The sequence below is a fragment of the Haemaphysalis longicornis genome, unplaced genomic scaffold (genome assembly GCF_048455015.1).
Source record: "Haemaphysalis longicornis isolate Haplotype H1 unplaced genomic scaffold, Haemaphysalis longicornis Haplotype H1 scaffold_6, whole genome shotgun sequence".
NCBI classification, from domain to species: domain Eukaryota; kingdom Metazoa; phylum Arthropoda; class Arachnida; order Ixodida; family Ixodidae; genus Haemaphysalis; species Haemaphysalis longicornis.
Window position 1 is genome coordinate 110,714,357 of NW_027526407.1, and position 25,182 is coordinate 110,739,538.

Genomic DNA, 25,182 nt, shown 5'->3' on the forward strand with positions numbered 1-25,182 from the left:
ATTATTTTATCGACCTTGTCCGACAAACCCGTATATTGCGCAGTGTTGATCACTGTTTTTGAAATTTTCTCTTCCAAAAGACTGCTCCTACTTTAACAACTCTCCGTTGTTCTTCTTTATCGCCCCTCCTTGCTACGGCCAATACATTCGGCAAAACAATTTTGGTGAAGGAATGTGCCGCCACTGGTTTTGTTTCCAGGGATGAGGCATCGTTCTTTACGGATGTCCACCCTTTCCGCAGATGAACGCGATGGCTACTCACCTGTCCTATCTTCCGCCGTTGACAAGCTCTAAACTTTATATATACCCCATAGCCGTACAAATCGTTGCGTTTTTTTTTCTTTTCTAAATACCAAAATCCTTCAAAGCCTTCCCTTTTGTTCTTGGAAAGAAATCTGCAGTTGCGTATAGTATCGACACGGACAGATCATGCTTCGTTGCCACCAACAACGCCTTGCTTTATCAAAGTTGAAGGCGATGCAAGAATAGGGGATGCTTAAAAAAATTTCCAAGGCAAGTATTCTTCATCACTCCTTTAGTAGTTTTCTCCACTTTCTATAGTTCGAAGAAAGGGTGTTTCAGTTTATTTTATGTAAAAATCGGGCCCTCGACAAAATCTCTAAGCGTCAGTGCGCCTATAGGGCGGCATTGATGATTTTCTGCCTAGCAACTTTTGCAAGGCTCTAAAAACATTTAAAGCTGCGAACTTCATCGTTCTGATCGACAGATATTTTTGCAAGAACCCAAGAAAAATCAGTTTTCCTCAGCCAGATTATGTATGTAGATTACCCTCTATTCTACTGCATGTCACTCGGTCCGTGTACACAGCTGGAGCCAGAAACAGTTTTCTGGGGTGTTACACAATGTCGCCAAAAATTTTAACATAAAAGATTGCCTGCGCACAACCAACATTTTATGTATATTCCTTTATGTAATTTCTCTTGCTTTTATATTATAACATACAAATACTTGTGAGCAGCGTAGGGAAAGAAAGGCCGAAAATGAACAAGGTAAGAGAGAGAGAATGCAACTTTAAGCAAATGTGGGGTTCCTTGTGGCCCAAAACACGACCTCTGCCCACGTTCTTGGTTCAGTAAGATTTAGGGAAAATATCCCTACTTCCATGTAATACTAATGGGTCACAACTCTTTCTTTGGTTACCGAGGCTTACTCCTAAAAAGAGAATTGCTATCAGTTATGTCCTAATTTCTTGTCTTCCGTTGTGAATTTTTTCTCACGTTGGTTCATCTTCATTTTGGCTCGTGTCGCCCTCACGCCAAATGTTGCCTAACAGCGCGCTTACAACTTTGCTTATTACCACCAGCTCGTCCGCATGAACACTGTTTCCAGTAAACATCTCCTTAAGTCTTGCTATGACGCGAATAACCTTCCCATCTCTTTTTCCTATGGGATGCAGTCTTGTAGTTTACTTTGTTACGCAAACCTGGCGCACCAGAAACGTTGCCTAAAGAATTATCACTCTACGGAGCGAAAGAAAACATCCCGGGTAAACAGTTTGTGGCTTAGAACAATCTTGTGACAGATTATCGCTGCCGTGAGAATGAAATTAACATTCTCCTGTTGAAGCCAATCAGCTAGCGAATCATCACGCCCTAGGCCATGTCCAGAAGCCCGCTTTTTCTCAAGGAGCATTAGGTATGATTGCCGGTATAGGATCTGGAAAATAGCCGTTTCCTGCCTCAGTGGAGTATCATATTTCCATCGTCTAAACCAGTTGGTCGTCATTGTTTCTCTCTGGCACATCAACCAGACGCCTTGGCTACATGAATGAAGGTTTGTCCTTTGCAAGAAGGCGACTCTCTTGAGATATGAATATGTATACTTATATATGAGGTGTTTTTTTTTAAATAAGCGAAAGCCACGTAACGCGAATTTGAGAAACAAAACGAAACTTCTTACCGCACCTACATGCAACTGTATCAATGATATTTTATGATATATTTTTAATATTCACAAGTTTTATATCCACAAGTAATAAAAAATATTCGGTAAATTTCAGCAATATTGGGGCGGTAAATTTTTATTTGGCTCAAATTGAAATGCAACACTGAATTTGTTGCGTTTTTCGTATGAAAACCTATATTAAATTGACTTTCAAGAATGGATCGATTGAGTTTTGGTGGAAAAGGCATTAAACGCATGCAAAAGGGCTTCAAGAATTTAGAGCAGGTTAGCTCTAATGGCACGATTTAGAGCCCTTTTTGAATTCTTCCCAGGGATAATTTTTGTATGCATGCCTGAATGCACTCACAGAGTAGGCAAGGTATTCATTGCATTGCCATAATTTGCGAAACATTTCAAAAGAAGGCTGCTCATAGCTTCTTGTCCCATTAATGAATTGGTTCGTACTCTCAGATGGGGCAGGAGGGGGGGGGTGATTGGCCCGGGCTTGTAAGCAGTGGCTATTAATTTAAAGGAGCCATGAAGAGATAACACATGTTTGGTTCATTCAAAACATCGCCTCCTTAGAATTATACCGACACCACTTTTAACGTAAACTTCGCTCAAATAAGCTTCATAATTAGGAAAGACAGGAATGGACATGCGACCCACTGGCTAATTTTCCGCAACAGACAATATGATGTTATACCAGACAGTTCTGCGATTGCCGGAGGGCGGCAAAACCAAACGCACATTAGGCAGAGCTTATAGTCTTGCCGAACAAGCAGTTTCCGGTAAAATTTAGGGCAGATTCTTTTTAAAGCTCTAAGAATTGTGGGACAAAGAATGGAAGTGACAAAATTACGCGGAATATACAAGTACCGATGCGTATGCTGCTGTTGGTGCTGCGGGCCCTATGCTTGGTTTACATGCGCAGTACTGTGTAGCTTTGGGTTTATTTCAGACGACGCTGGCTGATTGACTAATGCGACGATGCCTTACGGGACCGTATTTGTCGAGCGAGCACCAGGTTGCACGAAATGATTGTTTCCATGAAGAAAACAAGCCAGGTACAAATACGTTGACAAACAAAACAAATGTAGAGAACGCATTGCCGCGGTGTGGTGGCGCCATCTATGTTCGTTAACTGTAAACAAGGCCCTGTGATTTTATTGCAGACAACATAAAAGCTCTATTTGGCGGGGAAATCAAAATGTTAACTTAAGATAATCAATTTCTTAGTGAATACAGCATCGTTTGCTTTCGGACGAGCACTGGGGGCACATAAAACACGAAATATTTCGAATAAGACAAAGTTGTGTTTTTTGTCCTAATGGCTTCTTTAAGTACTAAAATGATAAATATGACAGTAAATTATAAATGCAACCAGAGCTACTCCTTACTCATGAAAAGACAAAATAAATTCATTTTTTCACCTCTCTAAGTTTCATTTCGTTCCCTTCGTCCGTTCACGCCGTCGTTGACATGCAGGAACCAATCTTTTGCCCATCTTCTATTTGCCTTAGCGATTCATGATAACCCATCTCCGTACAGTGAAAAACCTTTTAAACACCCACGCAACAAACTCAACAGTCGAGCCAAAAACTCAACTCCCAATGGGCCAATGGATATGGCTCATCTTGATCCTTGATGCAGCAGGCTCATTTTTGGGGCGAACTACGAACTGCGTACACGTTTGCAGGGCGTTATTTTACCAAAATTACTCGCCACCCCATTTTTAGGGATTAGTTGCAATTTTTCTTTCAGTGGAGTTTTATCTGAGTTATTTTCGATTTCTGGATCTCGCTCATTTCAACAAAAATACCCCTGATATGTCAAAGTAGAGAGAGTAAATGAAGGATATCTCAATGAATGGGGCCGCTAGGTGGCGCAGTCCAGGTTTCATAGCCGCCTATCGTGCTCCGTTTTCTTTGCCCCTGCTTTTGCTGAGGGCCTTGCCCGCCCGCGCCGTTATTGCCCTTCGTTTCACGAAGCCTTCAGGATCATCCAGCCACCATCGGGGTCCCGGTCCGACGACGGGGTGGCCCCCAGGCCCATTCAAAAGTCCGAAGCACCGCGTCGCCTCGCTAAGACTACAGCGTCGCCCTGGCACTCCGGGAATGCAAGACAGCACCAGGCCCCTACAGCCGATCACCACCGACGCTTCGCCGTTCTTCCAACCTTCTGCATCCGATGCTACTGCACCTTCTGCCATCACACTCAGTGCTATGGCCGACCCCGCAAGCCAAAATCTTGAAGTCGACTCTGCAAACGCCGCGATACCTGCTCCAAACACTGTGAGTGGCGCCGACAGCGCAGGGCCGACGGCCCCGTTGCGGGCGTCTGCGTTCCTCACCGCAGATTGCGCCGCCATAGCGTCTCCGAAGATGACCTTGGCCGCGGAACAAGTCAAGAGCCCTCCTCCCCCACCAACCGCGTCGCCGCTGAACGCTGCCGCCGGTACTGGACCTTTCATAGCTACACCTTCTACCCTGTGTTCCGTTACCCAGTCCTTACATAGTGCTGCCTCCTCCTATGATAGACAAGAACATTCCATTAGGCCGCCGTGCCTCCGACTGAAGACGCGTCGGCCGAAATGGATCTCACTCAGCCGCCAGGAGATGACGCTACAACGCAATCTTCGGAAAACACCTGGACCACTGTTGGCTCAGCCCGTAAACCCGCTTCCACCGCCCGATCCCGCACCGAACTGATCACTGTCGGCATCCAACGTCCTCCAGGCACCCTTACTCCCAAGCTACCTCTGTACGACTTGCTCACCGCTATTGCCTCCGCTACACAACTTTCCTCCCAGACAAGTGAAGAAATCACCCTCCAGGCGAAGCCCACTCTGAGCCTTGTGTTTCTTAAAACTCACTCCCCCCTAACCGCTCACCTCCTACTCTCTCTCTCTCACGTTCGGCTTCATGGTAAGACCATCAGCATCAAACCTTATGGTCGCAGCCCTCCCATCTCCTGCCTTGGTGTCATCCATAACGTCGGCGGCCATTTCACTCCTCCTCAGATTATGCAAGAACTAGAGTCGTACACCACCGATATTCTTGCTGCACGCATGATGGGTAGCACCCAATCAGTTCTCATTACTTTTGCTGGCACCGTAATCCCCCGCTACGTATATTTCAAACGTGTTGCTTTTCGGTGTCGCCCCCACAAGCCTAAACCTACCACATGCACCCGCTGTCTCGCTCTGGGAAACCGGGCTCACCAGTGTCCGCAGCATTGTGCTCCGGCCAAGTGCCGTCGTTGTGCTGCCCCTCTACCAACTGACCCAGCACCCACGTATGCTCTCAGCCCTGGTGCATTCATTGCAAGGTGAACACTCACCCCTCTCTTGACCCTACCTGCCCCTTCCACCTCGAAAAGCAACGCGCATGTGCTAAAGCTGCGTTTGAACGCCGCATAGCTTTGCGCCGGGTCACGCAGGACACCCCTTGCCTTCCGTCCTCTAAACCTGCATCTGACTCACCGGTCACATCGCAACCGGGCTCGTACGCTGCTAAACTGAAAGGACCGTCGGTGCCACCGCCCGCTTCCTCCAATGCTACACCCTCACCGTACTTGAATGAGGAGAACCGTCACTCTTTCGACCTCCGACTCGCGATGCTCGAACGCCAGCTGCGTGAGCAACAGCGCGTTTCCCAGGAATTGCAACAGCAGATTCAGTCTCTCACCGAAACACTCCAAGAAACCACCACCTGTCTTACCTCCCAACTTGCGCAGCTCAATGAGCACCTTGCCACGTTCACCGCAGCTCCCTCTGCAACCCAACTCAAGCCTTTGGCAGACTTAGTCGAAAGCACGTTCACGGCCCAGCACACTCGATTGGTTATGCTCGAAACCTCCATCCTCAAAGTTCTTACCGCGCTGAATGCCCAATCCGAGCAACTTAAGTCCTTTGGTTCCATTGCTATTTCTCTACAAGAATCACTCCCCCCGGCTAAGAAAAAGGACCGTCCTTCTACATCCACCGCTACCTAGATGTCCAGTGCTGAGGGTTTGGAGGTGGTGCAGTGGAACTGCCGAAACTTACGCAATAATAAGACGCCTCTCCATCAGTACCTCCTTAACCGCCATTTTCTCCCTCATTTTCTTTTGATACAAGAGGCCCGTGCCACTAGTGCCATCCCAGGTTACCGCGCCCATCATGCCGCTACAAGCACGCCGCTAGCACCCATTTATGTGCGTGGCGACATGCTCGTGGAACCACTGGACATACCCTGTACCCTTCTCAAATATTTATTCGGCGTGGTCTATTATGATCCTTCCTCTAAAATCTCACTGGCCCTTCTGTCTTTCTACAACCCGCCTGTAACTTCCTCTTTATTCAGTGCGCTAGGCAAGTTCCTTCACTCAGTTCCGTCCACCACCAATCTAATCCTTGGGGTTGACTTCAATGCACCTCACACTCTTTGGGGCTACCCGCAGACCTTCAAACCTGGCCGCCTTCTCCACTGTCTTGTACAGGAACGCCACGTCACCCTTCTTAATACCCCGGGCTCCCCTACCAGAGCCGGCACTACCTCACAGCGGCCCACGACACCCGACCTTACTTTCTCTCGGGGGCCCCTTTCAGTTCAGTGGCGGGTCACAGCGGAAAACCTCCTCAGCGACCATTTTCTGATTCATCTTTCCATATCCGTTTCCCACATCCCGCGACGTCGCCTCGTCACTCACATTGACTGGGACGCCTTCTGCACGGCTCTAGCTTCCCATTCTTTTGAGTCGTATGAGAACTGGACGTCGGGCATTGCCGCTGCGCTTTCGAGCAGCAGTCGTCGTGCTCGCATCCGTCATCCAATCCAAGACCCTGACCCTCACTTTCTCCGTTTATGGCGCGGGCGTAAACGACTGCAGCGCTCCTTCCGCTCCCAGCCCCAAAATACTCAGCTCGCATCCAGAATCGCTGCTCTACGAGGCGAGATTGTTGCCCACTGCGCTTCCCTCGAACTTTCTCGATGGAGTGCTCTCTGCGACAATCTTGACTCTGCTTTGCACTCACGATCGACATGGTCTCTTTTTAAATCTCTCCTAGGCACGAAGCCCACGCTTGCTCCCACTTTAGCTAAAGCTCTTGCTCAAGGAACCGCCTCCGACCTCTTCAACAAACTCGCCTCTCTTTATCTCCCGCCCCCTCTTACTGTTAGCTATATGGACTACTCAGGTGAACCTAATTCTGATCTGGACCGCCCTTTCACTCTCCGGGAGCTCGAGGCGGCCCTGGTTGGAAATGCTAAGCGTTCTGCTCCTGGAGAAGATTCCATCACATACACGGCTCTCCGCAACCTCCCCGACAATGCGAAAGAGTTCCTCCTCCAGATTTTTAATCAAGCTTGGGACAGTGGCAGCCCACCTAGCTCCTGGACGTCTTCCCTTATTACCACGATTCCCAAACCTGGAAAACCTCCATCCATCGCTAACCTTACGCCTATATCCTTAACGTCATGCGTTGGTAAGACCCTTGAGCGTATGGCTCCGACTCGCCTCTCTGAATTTCCAGAAAAGAGGGACATCATCCCTCATTCTCTCATCGGATTCCGTCGCCGTGTCAGTGCTCAGGACATGTTTTTGCTTCTCCAGCACACCTTTCTCTCTTCCCTCCCAACCCAAATCCACGCTCTGGTGACCGTCGATGTCCGTAAAGCCTTTGACGGTGTGTGCCATGACCATATCCTGGCACAGCTTCCCGCAATGTCCTGCGGCTCCCGCGTGTACTCCTATCTCCGCTACTTCCTCTCTCACCGAGTGGCTCGCTTTCAAGTCGACTCTCATCTGTCCGACCCCCACCACATCACTCGAGGCACTCCTCAGGGTGCTGTTCTTTCCCCCACTCTTTTCAATATTGCTATGACTCCTCTGGCTTCCCAACTATCTAAAATCCCCGATCTTCATCACGATTTTTACGCCGCCGACATCACCCTTTGGTGTTCATCTGGCTCTCCAGGCCATGTGCAGAGCACCCTGCAACGTGGCTTGGATCTCATCGACTCTTTTCTCACCGCTGTTGGTCTTTCCCCTGCTCCGGAAAAGTCCGAGCTTCTCCTTCTCAACCGTTCCTCTTACCAGCGTGCGCACAATTCCCTCATCTCTCTCCATATTTCTGGTTCTCCCATTCCTGTCGTCACCAAAAGCAAGGTTCTTGGTTTTACTTTGCATGCAGCCAAGAACATACAAGCCCTACACAGCGCCGTCGCGACCTGCCACTCGGTAACCCACCTTCTACGTCGTGTGGTCACTCGACGGGCGGGTCTTCACGAAGCTAATGCCTGCAGGGTTGCTCACGCCCTCGCGCTCAACAAGTTCCTATACTTTATCCCTTACATCTCCTTCACCAACACTCAACTCAATACCCTTGAGACCGCCTTGGTGGGACTCTACAAAGCAGCACTGAACCTCCCTATCACCACTTCTACAGATAAGCTTTTGCCACGGGCATCTTTCATTCTCTTCGCTCTCTCCTCAACCTCCATCGAGATTCCCAGATTTCTCGGCGCTCCCTTACCTGTCAACGTCAATGGTAACTGGTTCAGGCGGGTATATCTCCGATTCCGTCTCCCCCATTACCCCTCCGACGCAGTTTCGGCGCCCAACCTTCGTATTCTCCCTCTCCCGTCAAACATGTCCCCTGTCCTTCATGCAGGTCGTCGTCATGCGGCCGCGCAGCATCATTTTCCTCTTTTCGCGACCCAGGGAATTGCTTACACAGATGCCTCCTTTGTGGCGCCTCGAGGCTCGTGCGGTTACATTCTATACCACCCTCACCTTGCTGAAGCAGAAACCCACACTAGCGGCCCGTACCTTCACCCTCCGGAAGCAATGTCTCGAGGTTCTCGCCATTGCCCATGCCCTTCAGTCCTTTGCTTCTCTCCCCCCTGTCCCCGAATACACAGTCTTTTCTGACTCCCACGCATCTATTATATAGATACAAAATCGCTCACTACCTTCTATCCTTCAACAGGAGGTCGAACGAGCGGTCTCCGCTCTACAGCCATCCATCGTTTTCCTCCGTTGGGTCCCTGGACATTCCGGGATTGACGGCAATGAGTTGGCGCATCAACTCGCCCGCGAAACTCTTCACCGGGCACCGTTGATCCCCTGGCCAGGGCCCTCGGAGGACGGTGCGAGGCTCTCCCTTTGCCGTACCATCAAGGAGGTCTACCTTCAGCTCCGTCTTGACAAACGCCTCTACCCGCCTCCTCACCCATCACTCACCGTAACGGAGGCTCGACTCCTCCGGCACATCCAAATGAATGCCCTGATCACTCCCTCCCGCCTTTTCCTCTATCGTTATAGGTCTGACCCCTCCTGTCCCAACTGCCCCACTGCCTACGCTGATTTACCTCATTGCTTATTCTACTGCCCGGTGGCTCAGCTATCCGACTCCTATCCCTCCCCATCCCTTTACATCACCACCTGGACCGACTGGCTTGGCTCTAAAGGAGAAGAACAGCGCAGACTGGTCGCCCAGGCGGTGGACATGCTCGGCCTGTAACTTCGGCCAAATAAAGGTCTTTTCTCTCTCTCTCTCTCTCAATGAAGATGCTGGACATACGTGTGAAGGTGAAGATTTGACTAACTTTTGGAACGGGTTCCGGTATTTGTGAGAACCACGGCGATGACCGAGCGCTGGTGGGAAGGTTAGTGTTACATTTACCACCCCACCCGCACGGACCCTCTATTTTTACCCAGCAAAGTCTATATATATATATATATATATATATATATATATATATATATATATATATATATATATATATGTATATATACATGCATATATATATATATATATATATATATATATATATATATATATATATATATATATATATATATATATATATATAATTAGAGCCTAACAACACCCCTATGCCTCCTTTGGCGTTGTAGACTGCCGACCTATGTTTCTGTATTTCCTCAACGAGCCCCTCATTTCCTTACTATATTATTCTATAAATATATATATATACATATATATATATATATATATATATATATATATATATATAATATATATATATATATATATATAATATATATATATATATATATATATATATATATATATATATATATATATATATATATATATATATATATATATATATATATATATATATATTATATATACAGGGTGCTCAAAGTTGAATCGACAGTATTTTTTAAAAATGGGCTCTTAGATTTTCGCTAAGAATACCTCTACAGTGAGGTTATGCGCCCGGGGGGAGACATAAACACCAGCCGACTGCGGGGCGTCCTCGTAAAACACCATTACCTGCCGGCACTTGTTTACTATGCCATATCTAGGGCGGAAAGTTTAAATCGTAACGCACTGCTACAGGGGTCCCACGTGAATGATGGTAAAGATTCCCGCGCAAATTTAGTCTTAACTTTTACTTGTCATCCGCCAAACGTGAATCAAACTTTAAGAAAGCCCTTCAACATTCTCCAGCAGAACGAATGACTTTCTAAAATTTTCAGTGCTCCTCCGCGTGTAATATACAGGCGCTCCAAAAGCGTAGGGGAGTATCATGCTTACGCCAAAGAGAGGCACACGCAGCAATTAGGCTACCGGCCTTGTAGCAAAAAGAGATGTTTGGTATGTAAACATATGCAGACGGTGAGGGTTGCAATCAGCACACATTCAAGCTTCCGATATTCTGTACGTTGTTCGTTTGATTGTGCCTCGACCAATTTGGTTTGCCTATTGGTGTATGGCGGCTGTAATATGTAGTACAAAGAACAGACCGATGGTCCTTTTTGAACGCAGTTTAACAATCACAGCTATCACACCAAAGCACTTCCACACCTTCCCTTGTCCAGACACCAAGCAGTGCAAAATCACTCTTTCGATGAAATTAAAATCACAATTCTACACAGTGGTTTTTCTAGCTGTAGGGAGCGAGAGCAAATGTGAGACTTACTTATTCTATTAATTTAATAGCCTGAAGAAGGATCTGGAACAATGAGAATGATGGGGGGTCTGAATGAGAGTCCTAGAATGATGACTGTAATTCCTACGCTGCATGACCATTGAGTCATTGTGACCCCGGGACATACGAGACCTTGTAATTTTGTCTTTTTGCTATGCCTACTTTAAGCCCTTCACGTGCATCGGCCTATCCTGCGCATGGTATTGCATGGTCTCAGATGCACAGGCAGCTTGTTTCTCCAGGTGAGAGATTGTGCAATGAAACGGCAACAACGGAGCACTATAATCCGCGGTCACTATAATGGTTTAGTCCTCTTCCGACCCATTCCAACACTTCCCTCCTCCATCCACCGCCCTATTATTGACTCCTTTCTCTCATTTTCTGGTTTCACTTTTATGAAAGCAGAACACGCCTTATTAATAGCGATATTGTACCCATTGCCTCTTTATGTCACAATATCTCCCACCCATTTTATCCTTTGGGAATGTGAAATCGAATGTGGAATTTTCGAATTTTGAATGAGCGTGTAAGAAGTATTTTATTTTAGTGTCTGTTGTAGCTTCTGCCTCGTGTGTCTTTTATTCACATTGTGACCCCAATGCTAGTGCTCGCGGAGGGAGGAAGGGCCGTCCTTCCTGTCTTTTCGCTCATGTTTCGCTTTGCTTCTCTTTGCCTTTTTCTCATTGCCTTTCTTTTCATTTCTATTTTTTAGTTGGCCGGGAGGTTCGTCACACGCCGACGGTAGCCTCTCTATTAAATTCATTTTAATACAAATTGCCGCGCTCAGCTATATTCGAGTAGAATAAGCTCAGGGGTCCACGCGCGCGGGCGACGAGGCCGAGTGGTAAAAGTTAACACGCCGTGAATTGAGTACATGACGTGACAGCGTGTACAGAGGGAGGCGGAGGCCGACAAGGGGACGCCTCAAATGGGCTCCCCCATTAAGCTTTTGTAGGACTTCTCAAAGGGGTGGAACCTGCCTAGGCTCAAATACAGTAAAGTGCCGGCTTGCATTCTTGACCTTCGGTAGTCAATCCTGAGTACCCGCGGCGCGCATGTACACTCACTGCTCGTGGAGTCATGTGCTTTGTAGTTTTCCCCTCTTTGGGGACACCGGATGTTTTTCGGGCTTTCGCAACCCATGAACACATCACAATTCCTATCATCACAACCACTCGCTTATGTGCAGTATGTTCTGTATAATTGTGTTCCTCTATGCTACCCCCCTCCCCTTTTTTGTTTGGTTGTTTGTTTTGGGGGGGTCCTTTTCGCTTGCGTTTCGCAGACTATGCTCTTTATGTTGTGTGTGGTCATTTGTGTTTTTGTTTCCCATGTGGCTTCTGTTTCAGGGCGGGACCACCACCCTGATTCCATACATTTTTTTCCCACAGCTTTCATTGCTAAAGAAAACCTGTTTAAGGTCGAAACAAGGAACTAATATCGCTGAAGAGCGTACTTTTGTTTTGTGCGTTTGTGCTTATTCCGGGAGCAACTAAGGACCATACTCCACGACTAATAATATAGGTATATATATATATATACATATATAAATATATATATATATATATATATATATATATATATATATATATATATAGATATAGATATATATATATATATATATAGATATATATATATACCAGTATAAAAATAGTGAAATAAGTAGACTGACACGTTTCCCTTTCTGTTGCCAACAGTTTCGGAGTTAGAAACTCCTTCTTCAGGGCTGTATTTTAATTGCTCACATTGCGTCTTTATACAAAAACTTCTGTGAGGGAGGGTTACTTCCCTCATCCCTACAGGAGAGGTCGCGGGTGAGGGGTGTTTCAAGCAGTTTGAGCAAGTGAGGCATTCCGATTGGCTAGAAACGTGGAATGTGAGGGAAGGGGAAAGAACACGGACGAAAAGGCAGCACGAAAACACGATAACAAGAAGCACACGAGCAAACACAAAATCAAAATCCAGACGAAGTCCTGCGTTCTTCGTGAATGATGTAAAAATAGTCAGCGGGAAAGGAAAAGGGACAAAAAAGGGGGAAGGGTTACAGACACAAGATGCCGGCACAGGCATAGATATTCGAATCGGTCAAACTGAAAGGCCGCATGCATGCACGGCCCGCCCAAGGGACGCACGGTCCCCGCGCCATACTCCAAGTTTTCTGCCCTATTTTTGGTTTTGTTTTGATCCTGGTTAAGGATACAGCTGCTCTCCTATTCACGCCACTTCGAAGAAACTGAGGGGTGTAGCGAAGCTTTGCCGCGAGGTCAGCGAGCCGTTTGAGAAGTAACACCAGGGTTTAAAAGAACTGCCACTTGGGCTTCTTTGTATAGATTTATGATTGTTAAAGCGCTACTTGAAAACGACGACGAAGGTTGAAAGAAGAAAGGAAGATGACGAAGCGCTTCGTGTTCTGTTTGTTCCTTCGTCGTTGTTTTCAAGTAGCGCTTTTACAATGATCAACACGAAGATTTGGTTACGTTTGCGGCGGCATTCTTCGGCTGTTTGTCTGTCGGCAGTAGGGCGGTCATAATTGAGGCCACTCTACGTTGGGGGGCCAACGGTGTGCGCTTACAGCTGTTCAAAGTAACTGATGAGATGGGTAATGGTGACCGAACGGGTGGTAGGGCGGTTATATCGCCTTTGTTTTCATGGCTTAGTCCCAAAACGGGGGTTTTCTTTTTTTTCTTTCTTGCTTATTTTTTTTTTTCAAGTTGTATGCACGATCCCGGTTCCGCACTCACCCTCTCTACGACCGCAAAGGCCCGATGTTTCCGCCTAAGGTGCATCTTTTTGCCGCAAGAGTGAGAGCCGGCCCGGATCCTCATCGATGCCATGGGCGAATGCTTGGAATTGATGGATAATGTAGGACTCCGTCTGCTCGCATTCAAGAGAAGAGCGGAAGCCAGACTTCGGGAGAGTAATTCTGATTTTCTCAATGGAATAGTCCGGAAGGCGGATATGTTTGCAAAATGGTAGATCCGGCTGTGGGGGACGTGGGATTTGTGGTTGTTGAATCTGAGCCGGAATGCACTCTCGCTCTGGCCAATATAGTCCTTGCCACCGATTTCACAGTGCAGTCTTTATACGACGTTACTAGAATCACAGTCGAGGCTTTCTTTTATTCGGAAGGCAAATTTAGAAAAGTCAGATTTTGCCGTGTTGGCTGGGGAGACGATGGAACAAATTTTGCAGTGCGTTTTCCCGCATGGGCGGCAGCCTGAATGTGGTTTTCTGATTGCAATTTTAGCCTTAAAAAGTATATCTCTTAAGTTCTTGTCTTTACGATACACTACACGGGGCTGTTTGGGGAAGATAGCTGACAGGTGTACACTTTGTCTGATCACATTGAAATGCCAGCTACGTATGTTGCTTCCTCGTCGAATGTTCGCACCGTATATTAATACCAGGTTAGCCTGGGGTGTTTTCCTTGTTTGCGAATTGGCTTTTGACAATGCTGACTGGCGGTTTGTTCGGCGGGCCCGATTGATTGCGTGAGCACTTTTTTTTTCTGGATAATTTTGATTCAGAAGGATGTTCTTTCGATTTTTTCAGTTTCTGTGAAATTCCTGAACATCAGAACAGATGCAGCGGTATCTGTTTGCAGGCGAGTATGGTATTCAAACTTTGCAAAGTCGCGGATGGTTGCAGTCAAAATGCAGGTACTGTTGCCGATCGGTGGGTTTTCTGTAGACGGTTAATACACACACACACACACATATATATATATATATATATATATATATATTTATATATATATATATATATATATATATATATATATATATATATATATATATATATATATATATTTATATATATATATATATATATATATATATATATATATATATATATATATATATATATATATATATATATATTTATATATATATATATATATATATATATATATATATATATATATATATATATATATATATATATATATATGTATGTATATCAGAAATGGCAAATGAGGCGCTCGGTGAATTAAGACAGAATAAGGGTTGGCAGTCAAGAAATCCTCGGAAAGTAAAGGGGATATGGCGGTAGGTCATAGAAACGGATGAAGAATTTTTTGAGTCAGAAAGAAAGTTCTTGACTGCCAACCCTTTTTTTTATCTGTGTTTATAGCGAAGCAGATTGGAAAAATAGGGGCTCGTTGAATGAAGACAAAACCTCGTTTTTCCATTTTCTCGCATGTGCTACAACAGGACCGAACTAATATTGACCCAATGAATGAAGATTTACCCCTTCTTTTATGTGTACGAATCTTAACAACAGGGCTATGGCGTTTACGCTTTATGATTACTGCAGACGCATATCCTTACGCACTGAGGCAAACATTTACGTCAATGATTCGGAGCAATATTTTGGACGTTGCATCAGGGAAGTAACATTTTGTGAAGCCTATTTTTGTGGTGTTTAGGGCTAATCGTCCAAAAAACGTTTGTTACATTAAACAGCTTAGCGAAGGCACTCGCAATCAAAACTCCCCTAAGCAATTAAAACTTTATTTACACAAGGTTCACACAAGCTACAAGTTACAGAGCCAAAGAAAATTAGATTTTTTTTTGAATTTTTTAGTTGATGTCTAACTGCCTGCTATAAAAGATAGTGCTAAAACTTCCAAATGACATCGAGCTCACGATACCCAGGACTGGGCACAACTTAGTCCTTCGAGCGAGGTTGTAATGTGCCAAACACCATGACTTCTAATTACTGCTGATGGGACTGATGATTTGAACAGATAACCAAGCTGTACAAACGTTCAGCACTCTGCGTTTATCTGGCTGCTGCCTAGTAATGATTTGCAAAACAAGGAAACCCACAAAACTCCCTTGAGCTCTACAGTCATAAGACCTTCGTTATTAGCCTGGTGTAGGCAACTTATCACTTTCATATCCGCAAGCTTTAGTCACAACGTTCGGCTGTTTAGTCGCGGCCGGTATAACGACCCGCTCTTGCCTCGTCGACAACTTCAAGCAACATGTCTCGCCTTCCAATTAGTATTGTCACCACAAACAATGAACGGCCAATGTATTGGTGGATAATTGGGACGGCTTGAAAGTGTCATCGGTACTGCCAACAAAAGTGAGGTTTTGCTCAGTGCACACGCCTTTCTCTTGCTTTTTGACCAGCAACACGCCATTTTATGTGCACTCTTCGCCCGTCATGACAGCCATACTTTGCGTTCTGGCCCTATCAGCATCCCACTTTTCACACTTGAGCAGCCAAAATGTCTCCTCGTACCACAATTGGAAGGCTACACCCAGCGGCAAAAAGCTTTGCTGATTCACCCACGACCACATTCTTCCTATATGTGACGCTACACTCATTGAACATCTTTTTCTTCAAAATGCGTTTTAGCGGTGACGATTTGCATCGAGGCGCCATGCGACGATTCTGCCCAGCAAAAAAAAACGATGGCCCCGTTCTCGCGTCGCAGTGCTTTTAGAGAAAAAGATGTGCACCTCTTAGAAAACAGCGCCGCCGCACGTAATACGGCCACCAGCAATTGTGCAGGGAGTAGTCTTACTCATTTTGATGCTCGATAGTGTGTTAACCGTCGCCATAATACCTGGAGATGAAATGTTTTTGGGAACTTTGCAGAATATTGGCCAGCTTCTATATCTGTGTGCCATAGAAGTGTGTAATTCCTGGAAGTTAGTTACGTTATTATTCTAACAAAAACAATTTGTCGAAAAAATTCAATTCTTTTATACCAAATCTAAAAACCCGGCCGTACAATTCTCACCAAAAGCTTTACCCTAAACACTGAGTGCTCCGTATCCAATTTTTATGTCCGTACAAATTGAATTTAATTATAGCTGGCAAACTTCGAGATAATGAAAATCATCTCACACAGAAAGAGATCAGCCAGTACCGGTTAATTATTAAGGTATAAAAATAGTTAGATGAAGTGTCAAAACTACTTACTTCTGCAATGGCAATTTCCTTCTGGCATCCGAGAAGGTTTTGCTTATTGCCAAAGCAAATTGTTAAAAAAATTGCGAGTAGGGTAATAACGAACCCGGCGTTCAATTTAAATATCATTTTATGGCTAAATTTCTAGTTGCCCGTTAAGGACCTTATAGGGTCACCAGTTTTTTATACGTATGCCTTACTGAAGGCCGGTAGAGAACATAATACGGCCAAGCCAAAGAAATGCTTGCACATAAACACGTCACAAGGAATAATACATTCATTGAACAAAGGAATTCTAAAAGTAGGTATAAGTTTGGCATTTCCATGTGTCACAAATAAGTTATAGGAAATGACAGACAGATAAAGTTGATGCAATGATCGAATGGGCTATTCTTCCGAAACTGCTTTTTATTTACGTCATCATATGTAAAGTAGAGATTAAATAAAAGTAACCTTGCCATAAGAAAAAACACATTGACCGGAATTGATTTCTGAAAATTTCATTTTAATCAAAATATAAAAATAATAATGAGAGCGAGAAAAACAAGTTAAAACACCAAATGTATTCAACATCAGCTCAAACAACCGCTTGTATATGACGACTGTAGCTAGCAATAATGGGAAGCACAATTCGCCCATAACCTGGCTAAAACCACACCTTTAGTGTGAAGTTTATGGGGCGTATTAGGGAAACGCGATGTTGATATGGCCCACGGCCTCTCTGTGAGAGTGAAGCTATAAATAGGCAACCCCCCAGCAGAATCAATCCCGTCAGCGGAATGGTTTCGGCTGATGACGCATTTGCAATTGTTATCCCCCCAAAATAGTTGCAAGGTGTCTTTCAAAAATTAAGGTGTCTTTCAAAAAAAGGCACCTTTCAAACATTACCACCACTTATATGTGTAGATGCAGTCATAAAATGAACTGATGGGCAGAAGGCTTCTACATAAAACCTTTTTCAGGGTACAAACAGAGACAACACCCCTATAAACTTTTATATGGTGTACATAGCACATAACATGCAAGCTTAGGGTAGAGAAACTTCTCCAATATTTTTTATTGCAAATACTAAACGTCTGCATATTTGTATTGATTTATACAAAAACATATGCTTCTTCTTCTAAATAAATCTTGCCTCTGATTATCACCGAGAAAATTGTAAGTTCAAGGCTGGATTGCAACATTGAACCATGCAAATAATGGCAACACCCGAAGGGGATGGAACAAGAAGAATTTTTTCTTTATGGCGGACTTGTTCCAGTAGTAGTAAAACAAATAATGCCATTACACACAATGTGAAAGCTTTTGCAACTGGAAAGCAGTGATTCGTATTAATGAGCTGTAGCGCTGTTATCTGGTCACTGGTACCAACCAATGCAAATCCAAGTTCCCGCCTTCGCAGTGCTTGCGCGCCCCTGCATGAAACTGCGCCCGCGGGAGCTCTGTTGTTTTTGGGATTGCTTTTCCGCGCGACCGTACCAGCATTGCCAAAACATTTTTTAAACTTACTATCTTAGAAACCCACGCAACATGCATTCCTAACTAAAGGAATGCGGGCGCTGCAGGGTAAATACTTATATTTTGCCTCACTAGTACCTACAGTTTTATTTGCGATAAACAAAGGGTAGACGTAGGACAGGTGCCTGCAGTTCGCGAGTTTCGTACGCTTATGACTATGTAAACCGCTTGGTTTTCGAAGTCTCTGGGTTATGCGGCGACAGCGGTGACGGCGGAACGCCGAACCTACTGGGGTCCAGCGAGCGAGCTATGATTACAAGGCGCGCCGCTATTTTGATCTGCACGAAAGGGTAGCCAGGAAAACACTTGGTATGGCTAGAGGTCCCCTAGACATAATCACATTTCTCCTGCGGTTGTCGTGCAATGATGTTGCCTGTACGTGCCAGACTAAAGATCTTAGCGTTGTGGTCGTATTCGTGGCCTAGGTTTATATCATACGGTTTTGGTAATTTACCGAACCCTCTCTAAAGGGATGCGGTCGATTGTCTCGATATAGTACAACAGAAATGTTGTAGACGTATTAAACTCGGTTGGGTAAATACTTCTGTATCCCTTCAAGACTGTTAATGACACAAATATAAAATTTCACAAGAACAAAAACCGATTAAAAAATCCTACTTTAGATACAGCTTCACTGCTTTACTCCTTTTTATAGGGCCAACGCTCTGAATTTTTTTAATATTAGTACAGTTCCAGTCAACAGCTTTCTAGTGCTCTAGAGAAAAATACAGGACGGATATTTCCCATCAATTATCCACTTTGCACATTTGCACACATTGTAAGTGACAAATATTTCATTTTCATTTTTCGCGTACAATCCTGTCTCGCCCATATCTGAGTTGAAACAAGAGAAAGAAACGCCACCTCGCCCCTTATCTCATAATTAGAAATAGATGTTATAGGCCTATTTAATTTCTGTATAAGTATTATAATTACCGTCATATTTTTCTCATGTTTGCTTATTGGTAAGGCCCGTTGTTGCCTAATATGTTCGTTTTTTGGTGAATTGAACCGGAGTAAACGGCAATGTTAAAATATCATCGATAGTAATCGTAGCAAACCTGTGTCGGTAAATTTAATTTTAGGAGGTTTGATATACCAACCACATGCACACCAAAATTTTCTTCTTAACCTATGATGGCATTTAATAGAAATCGTTCGGCTAACAGAAATTAGGGTGACAAGTTCAGTTTCACCACAAACCGGGAGCATTTCAATGCAACGTCACGACTCCCGTCTCTCTAGCTTTTACCTAAAGTTTTGACGCCCAAATGAATAAAATTTTTACAAAGGCAGCGTATTGAGAGTGTTTTGGACGCTTATTATTAGTGCGCATGTATTGCCTAGATATACTGCGTCTTCACTGTTGCCTTCACAATCATTTCAGCTCGCAACGGCTAAGGCAACTTCATGAGCCATGCGGGAAACGCTTTTTTCAGGGCGATCTGGACCTTTATCATTTAAACACAGAATTTCTGGGCGCGACGAAGTTCAATGGGAGATTGTCTTACCGGAATACTGGGGAATAGTTTATGGCAAAGTCATGGTTTTTTTAACTAATGCGTGCCCTCATCTCGCAAAAAATACTCAAATTTGTTAGAGAGTATATCAACATTACAGTAGTCTTTTCTCTAGCGAAATTCGCCTACCCAAAAGAAATTTATCCACAGGAAATTTGTTATAATATTTTGGTTATTTGATATTTAAATAAAAAAAGCATTTATTTCTTTGCCCCATTGAGAAAAGCGCAATGTTTTAATAATGCGGAAATAGACGAGTACACTCCGGCTTCCATATACGGCGGCTATGTTCCAGTTTCCGAGCCGCTACACATTTACGGTAGATATAATACGGGTGAATAATGCATATAATTACCCCAAAACAGAATAAGTAAAACATCATGTTATGCACACGGTTGTTACATAACCCGCGTTTGGGTTAATATTTTTTTCTTGCCTACAGAAAATGGCTGTTCCTTCTCTTCTGTTCTCTAATTGCCTTTCCATAACGGCAAATTATTTCTACATATTTCAGTTGAAAATGTTTTCAAAGCATTTTCTTTTTGGTGTTAAATAAGGCTGATAGTTTTTGTTTTATCGAAATAGCTTTCCTCACTCACATATTTTGTACTGATAAACTACGAAGGTTAAACTTCAGACAGTTCAAAATAAGGTTCGCTGATTAGTTGTGCCCACAGAAGTACACCCATACACTCGGTTTCAGAATGTGGGTTAACAATATTGTGTAAGTATATATAAATATATGAAAATATATATATATATATATATATATAAATATATACAAATATATATATATATATATATATATATATATATATTTATATATAGACATTGTTAAGAGGTTTATTGTTGCTCAGGAACACCGAAGAAGCAGTCAGAAAACAAGGGGCGATGCCGAGCCAGCTGAACCTGTTCTTCACAAGCTCCTTCTGATGATGATAGATGAGGTGTGCCGTAGTCTTCGCTACAATTTCCCCCCGCGGAAGAAGACGCCGTCCTGGCGGCGAATTATGGAGCAGACGAAACCAGAGGCTCGTGATAGGGTTTTAAGCGCTGCACGTGGACAGTCTCACGCCCACGGCGGCGGAGGTCCGTAGAGAGGGCCATAGGCTCAACGATGTAGTTTACTGGTGACGTACGCTCCAAGACGTGGTAGGGGCCATGATACTTGGCGAGAACCTTCGTAGACAATCCCGGAGTGGTCGAGGGAATCCATAGCCAAACCATTGACCTCGGCGAATAAGTTGGTGCCACAGCTGTGTCGTCGTGGCGAGATTTTTGCCGCAACTGGTCTTCAGCTGTGAAGGTTTTTGCGAGTTGTCGGCACTCTTCCGCGCTTTTGGCGGCTTCTGATGCTGGGGTGCCCTCCGAGACATCCGGACGATAAGGAAGCACGGTGTCGAGAGTGCACGATGGTTCTCGTCCGTAGAGTAGGCAGAAAGGGGAGAAGCCGGTTGTAGGCGGTATGGCCGTATTGTACGCGCACGGCACATAGGGGAGAACAAGGTCCTAGTAATCGTGGTCGGAGGAGACGCACATGGACAGCATGTCTCCAAGAGTTCGATTAAAACGCTCAGTGAGGCCATTAGTCGGCGGGTGGTACGCAGTTGTTCTGCGGTGGATAATACGGCACTCAGAGAGGAGCTTCGCGACAACATCGGTTAAGAAGACGCGTCCTCGGTCACTTAGGAGTTCTCGAGGCGCTCCATGGCGCAATATGAAGCGACGTAATAGAAAGGAGGCGACGTATCGTGCTTTGGTGGTAGGCAGTGCAGCGGTTTCAGCATAGCGCGTGAGGTGGTCGACGGCAACAATGACCCATCGATTCCCGGCGGCTGTGTAAGGCAAAGGCCCGTACAGGTCAATGCCTACACGGTCAAATGGTTTCGCCGGGCAAGGAAGGGGCTGCAACGGACCAATAGAACGTGACGGCGGTGACTTGCGGCGTTGGCAGGTCGCACATGATCGGTGTACTTGCGCACAAAGTTATACATGCCTCGCCAATAATAGCGCAGGCGGATCCGCTGGTATGTTTTGAGCACCCCTGCATGGCCACAGGTGGGATCGGCATGAAGAGTGTCACAAATGTCGATGCGCAGATGACGAGGAATGACAAGCAGCTACTTCCGTCCTTCGCTGTCGTAGTTGCGGCGATACAGCAACTCGTCGCGAATCGTGAAGTGCGAAGCTTGCCTGCGCAGAGCCCGAGATCCGTGAGCGGGTGACGTGCCAGAAAGCAAAGAGATGAGGGAAACAACCCGGGGGTCTTTTCGCTGCTCTGTTCGGATGTCGGAGAAAGAAAGTGGTGACATGTCAGCGTCGTCAGCACGAAGGCACCCGGAGTCGTGGGACACTGACATTGGAGAACGGGAGAGGGCATCCGCATCGAACTGTTTGCGGCTGGATCGATATACTACCCTCATGTCGTACTCCTGGAGCCGCAGAGCCCACCGTGCGAGCCGCCCTGACGGATCTTTTAGTGTGGACAGCCAACAAAGTGCGTGGTGGTCTGTGACCACGTCGAAAGGGCGACCGTACAAATAGGGCCGGAACTTGTCCAGCGCCCAAACAATGGCCAAGCACTCCTTCTCCGTCACGGAATAGTTGGATTCGGCTCGGGTAAGGGTGCGGCTGGCGTAGGCAACGACGTATTCATCAAAGCCTGACTTTCGCTGGGCCAGTACAGCGCCAAGGCCGACCCCGCTGGCATCAGTGTGGACCTCCCTAGGCGCGTCAGGGTCAAAATGCCGGAGAATAGGAGGTGACGTAAGAAGTCGCCGCAACGTCACGAATGCCTTTTCACATTCAGGTGTCCACGCAGAGAGATCGGTGGAAGCATTGCTGAGTAGCTGCCTCAATGGCGCAACAACGGTGGCAAAGTTGCGGACGAATCGTCGAAAGTAGGAACAAAGGCCTAGGAAGCTTCGCAGTGCCTTCATAGAGGTCGGCTTGGGGAACTCAGCAACAGCCTTGAGCTTAGACTCGTCGAGCAGGACACCGTCCTTCGAGACAACGTGACCCAGTATGGTTAACTGCCGTGCAGCAAAGTGGCATTTCTTGAGGTTTAGTTGTAGCTTTGCGCCGGCAAGACAGGTCAGAACTTGCTCCAGGCGCCGTAAATGGGTGTCAAAATCTGGGAAAAAATTACGACGTCGTCCAAATAGCAGAGACATGTCTTCTATTTTAGTCCACGCACAATGTTGTCCATCATGCGCTCGAAAGTGGCAGGTGCATTGCAAAGCCCGAACGGCATGACGTTAAACTCGTAGAGTCCGTCGGGTGTTCTAAATGCCGTCTTTGCGCGATCAGCCTCTGCCAGAGGCACCTGCCAGTATCCCGGACGCAAATCGAGCGACGAGAAGTACTCAGCTCCCTGTAGGCAGTCAAGTGCGTCGTCAATACGTGGTAGAGGTTAGACGTCCTTCCTGGTGATCTTGTTGAGGCGGCGATTGTCGACGCAAAAGCGTATAGATCCATTCTTCTTCGTCACTAGAACGACTGGTGACGCCCAGGGACTGTTTGAGGGCCGAATAACGTCGCGTTGCAGCATTTCATCCACGTGAACATCAATAATGCGACGCTGTTTCGCAGAAACACGATAGGGTCGTTGTCGTAGCGGTGGGTGCGAGCCAGTTTCTATGCTGTGTTCCACTGCTGATTTTCGGCTGAGCGAGGCTTTTACGCAGTCAAAAAACGATCGAAATCGTTGAAGAAGTGCCAGCAGCTTAGCGCGTTGAGTTGGGGCGAGGTCGTTGTCGATGGCCTTACTAAATACGTCGGAGTTAGATGCGCCTTCTGCTGACACTGGGTTCAACTCCAGAATATCAAGGTGAGGTGGACCATCGGGCACATCAACTACGGCATTCTCATCGACAGGTTCAATCCAGCCAAGCGTTTCACCTTGCAGCAAAGATAAGGGATGGGAGTACAAATTTGTAACCAGCATGCGGCTAGCACCAGCGTGGGTCGATAAGAGAGCGCACGGCAGCGGCAGACGCCTGCGGCGGTTGAAGAGCACAGATGGCGTAAAGAGCACAGTGGCGTCAGAATAAGAGGCACAGCCCAGAAGCACGGAAACAGAGCACTGCGGTGGAATGGTAGTGTCCTCGCTGACGACAAGTTTAGCGGCGTTCGCTTTGTCACTGTACACGTCACACTGTGAAGTAAACTCAACCTCCGCACGGGCACAGTCAATGATGGCATTGTGGCGAGCGAGGAAGTCCCAGCCCAGAATAACGTCATAGGAACACGAAGGTAGCACGATAAGTTCGATTATGTACAAGAGGCCTTGGATGGTGACTCGAGCTGTGCACGCCGCCAAGGCTTGAATGTGTTGCGCGCTCGCAGTACGCAGCGAGAAGGAACCCAACGGCGTCATCACTTTTCTAATCATCCGACAAAAGTTTTCACTAATCACTGGCACAGCAGCGCCTGTATCGACTAACGCCTGTGTTGGTCTACCTTCTACTAATACGTCAATAACGTTCAGGGGGGAAAACGAGGCTTTGAAGAGTTCGACCGTAACGCAGTTCTTGCCTCAGGCACTGCGGTTGCTAGTTTTCCTCTTCCGAAGCCGGTTACTGTCGACGCATCGGAGAAATAGAGCGGCGACGCGGAGACGACCAGCGACGATTCCCAGAAACGCGGTGGTCAGCAGGTGAGGGACTGGTATAATATCCATCGGAGACATCGTGAGGGACTGGCGGCCTGTTGGACAAACCATAAGTCGGCGGTCGGAGAACAGCCATGGCTGGCGGTATGCGGCAGCAATATTTCGCGACATGCCCGGCATAACAGCAAAGGAAACAAATTGGGTGGTTGTCCCACGTTTGCCAGCCATTGTTAAACTGGGCAGGAGGCCGAACTGGAGGAAATGGGGTCATCGGTGGTACCGGGCGCTGATAAGATGGTGCGGCCTGACGTGGAGGGACTCCAATGGTGTCAGCACACGTCATAATCGGCGCCGGGGGCGACCGGGCGGCAGTTTCTGCATACGTCATCGTGCGGTTAACGCAGTCATGTGATGAGGATCCACAACGGCAGTACGCGGCAGGGCTTCAGCTACTTGCTCCTGAATCACCATCCTGAGTGTCGGCACAACAGGGGACGGAGTCTCGGCAACGCAAAGCAGCAGAGAAAGCTGACGAGCGACTTCCTCTCGGACAAGTTCCTTTATGCGCGACAACAATGAAGGGCTTTCGGGGTCACCAATCAAACTTGCTAAAATGTCGTCAGGAGCTGACTTCCGCCGCATGAGGCTTCGCTGCCGCCGAAGCTTGTCGAAACTCTGGCAGAGGTTTACTACGTCAGCAATTGAACGTGGGTTCCTCGTCAAGAGCATCTGGAAGGCATCGTTGTCTATACCT

General features: G+C 46.2%; 1 long non-coding RNA gene across 2 annotated transcripts in view; it reads right to left on the reverse strand.

Moving 5' to 3' along the window:
* The window catches only part of LOC144141115 (uncharacterized), a 46,367-nt gene extending 29,368 nt beyond the window's left edge, over positions 1-16,999 (reverse strand). The window contains exon 1 of one of the 2 annotated variants that reach the window (XR_013316440.1): positions 16,791-16,999. This is a non-coding gene — a long non-coding RNA (uncharacterized LOC144141115). The remainder of the gene's footprint in view (positions 1-16,790) is intronic. The other variant, XR_013316439.1, reaches the window with a different exon arrangement.
* Positions 17,000-25,182: the final 8,183 nt, after the last annotated feature.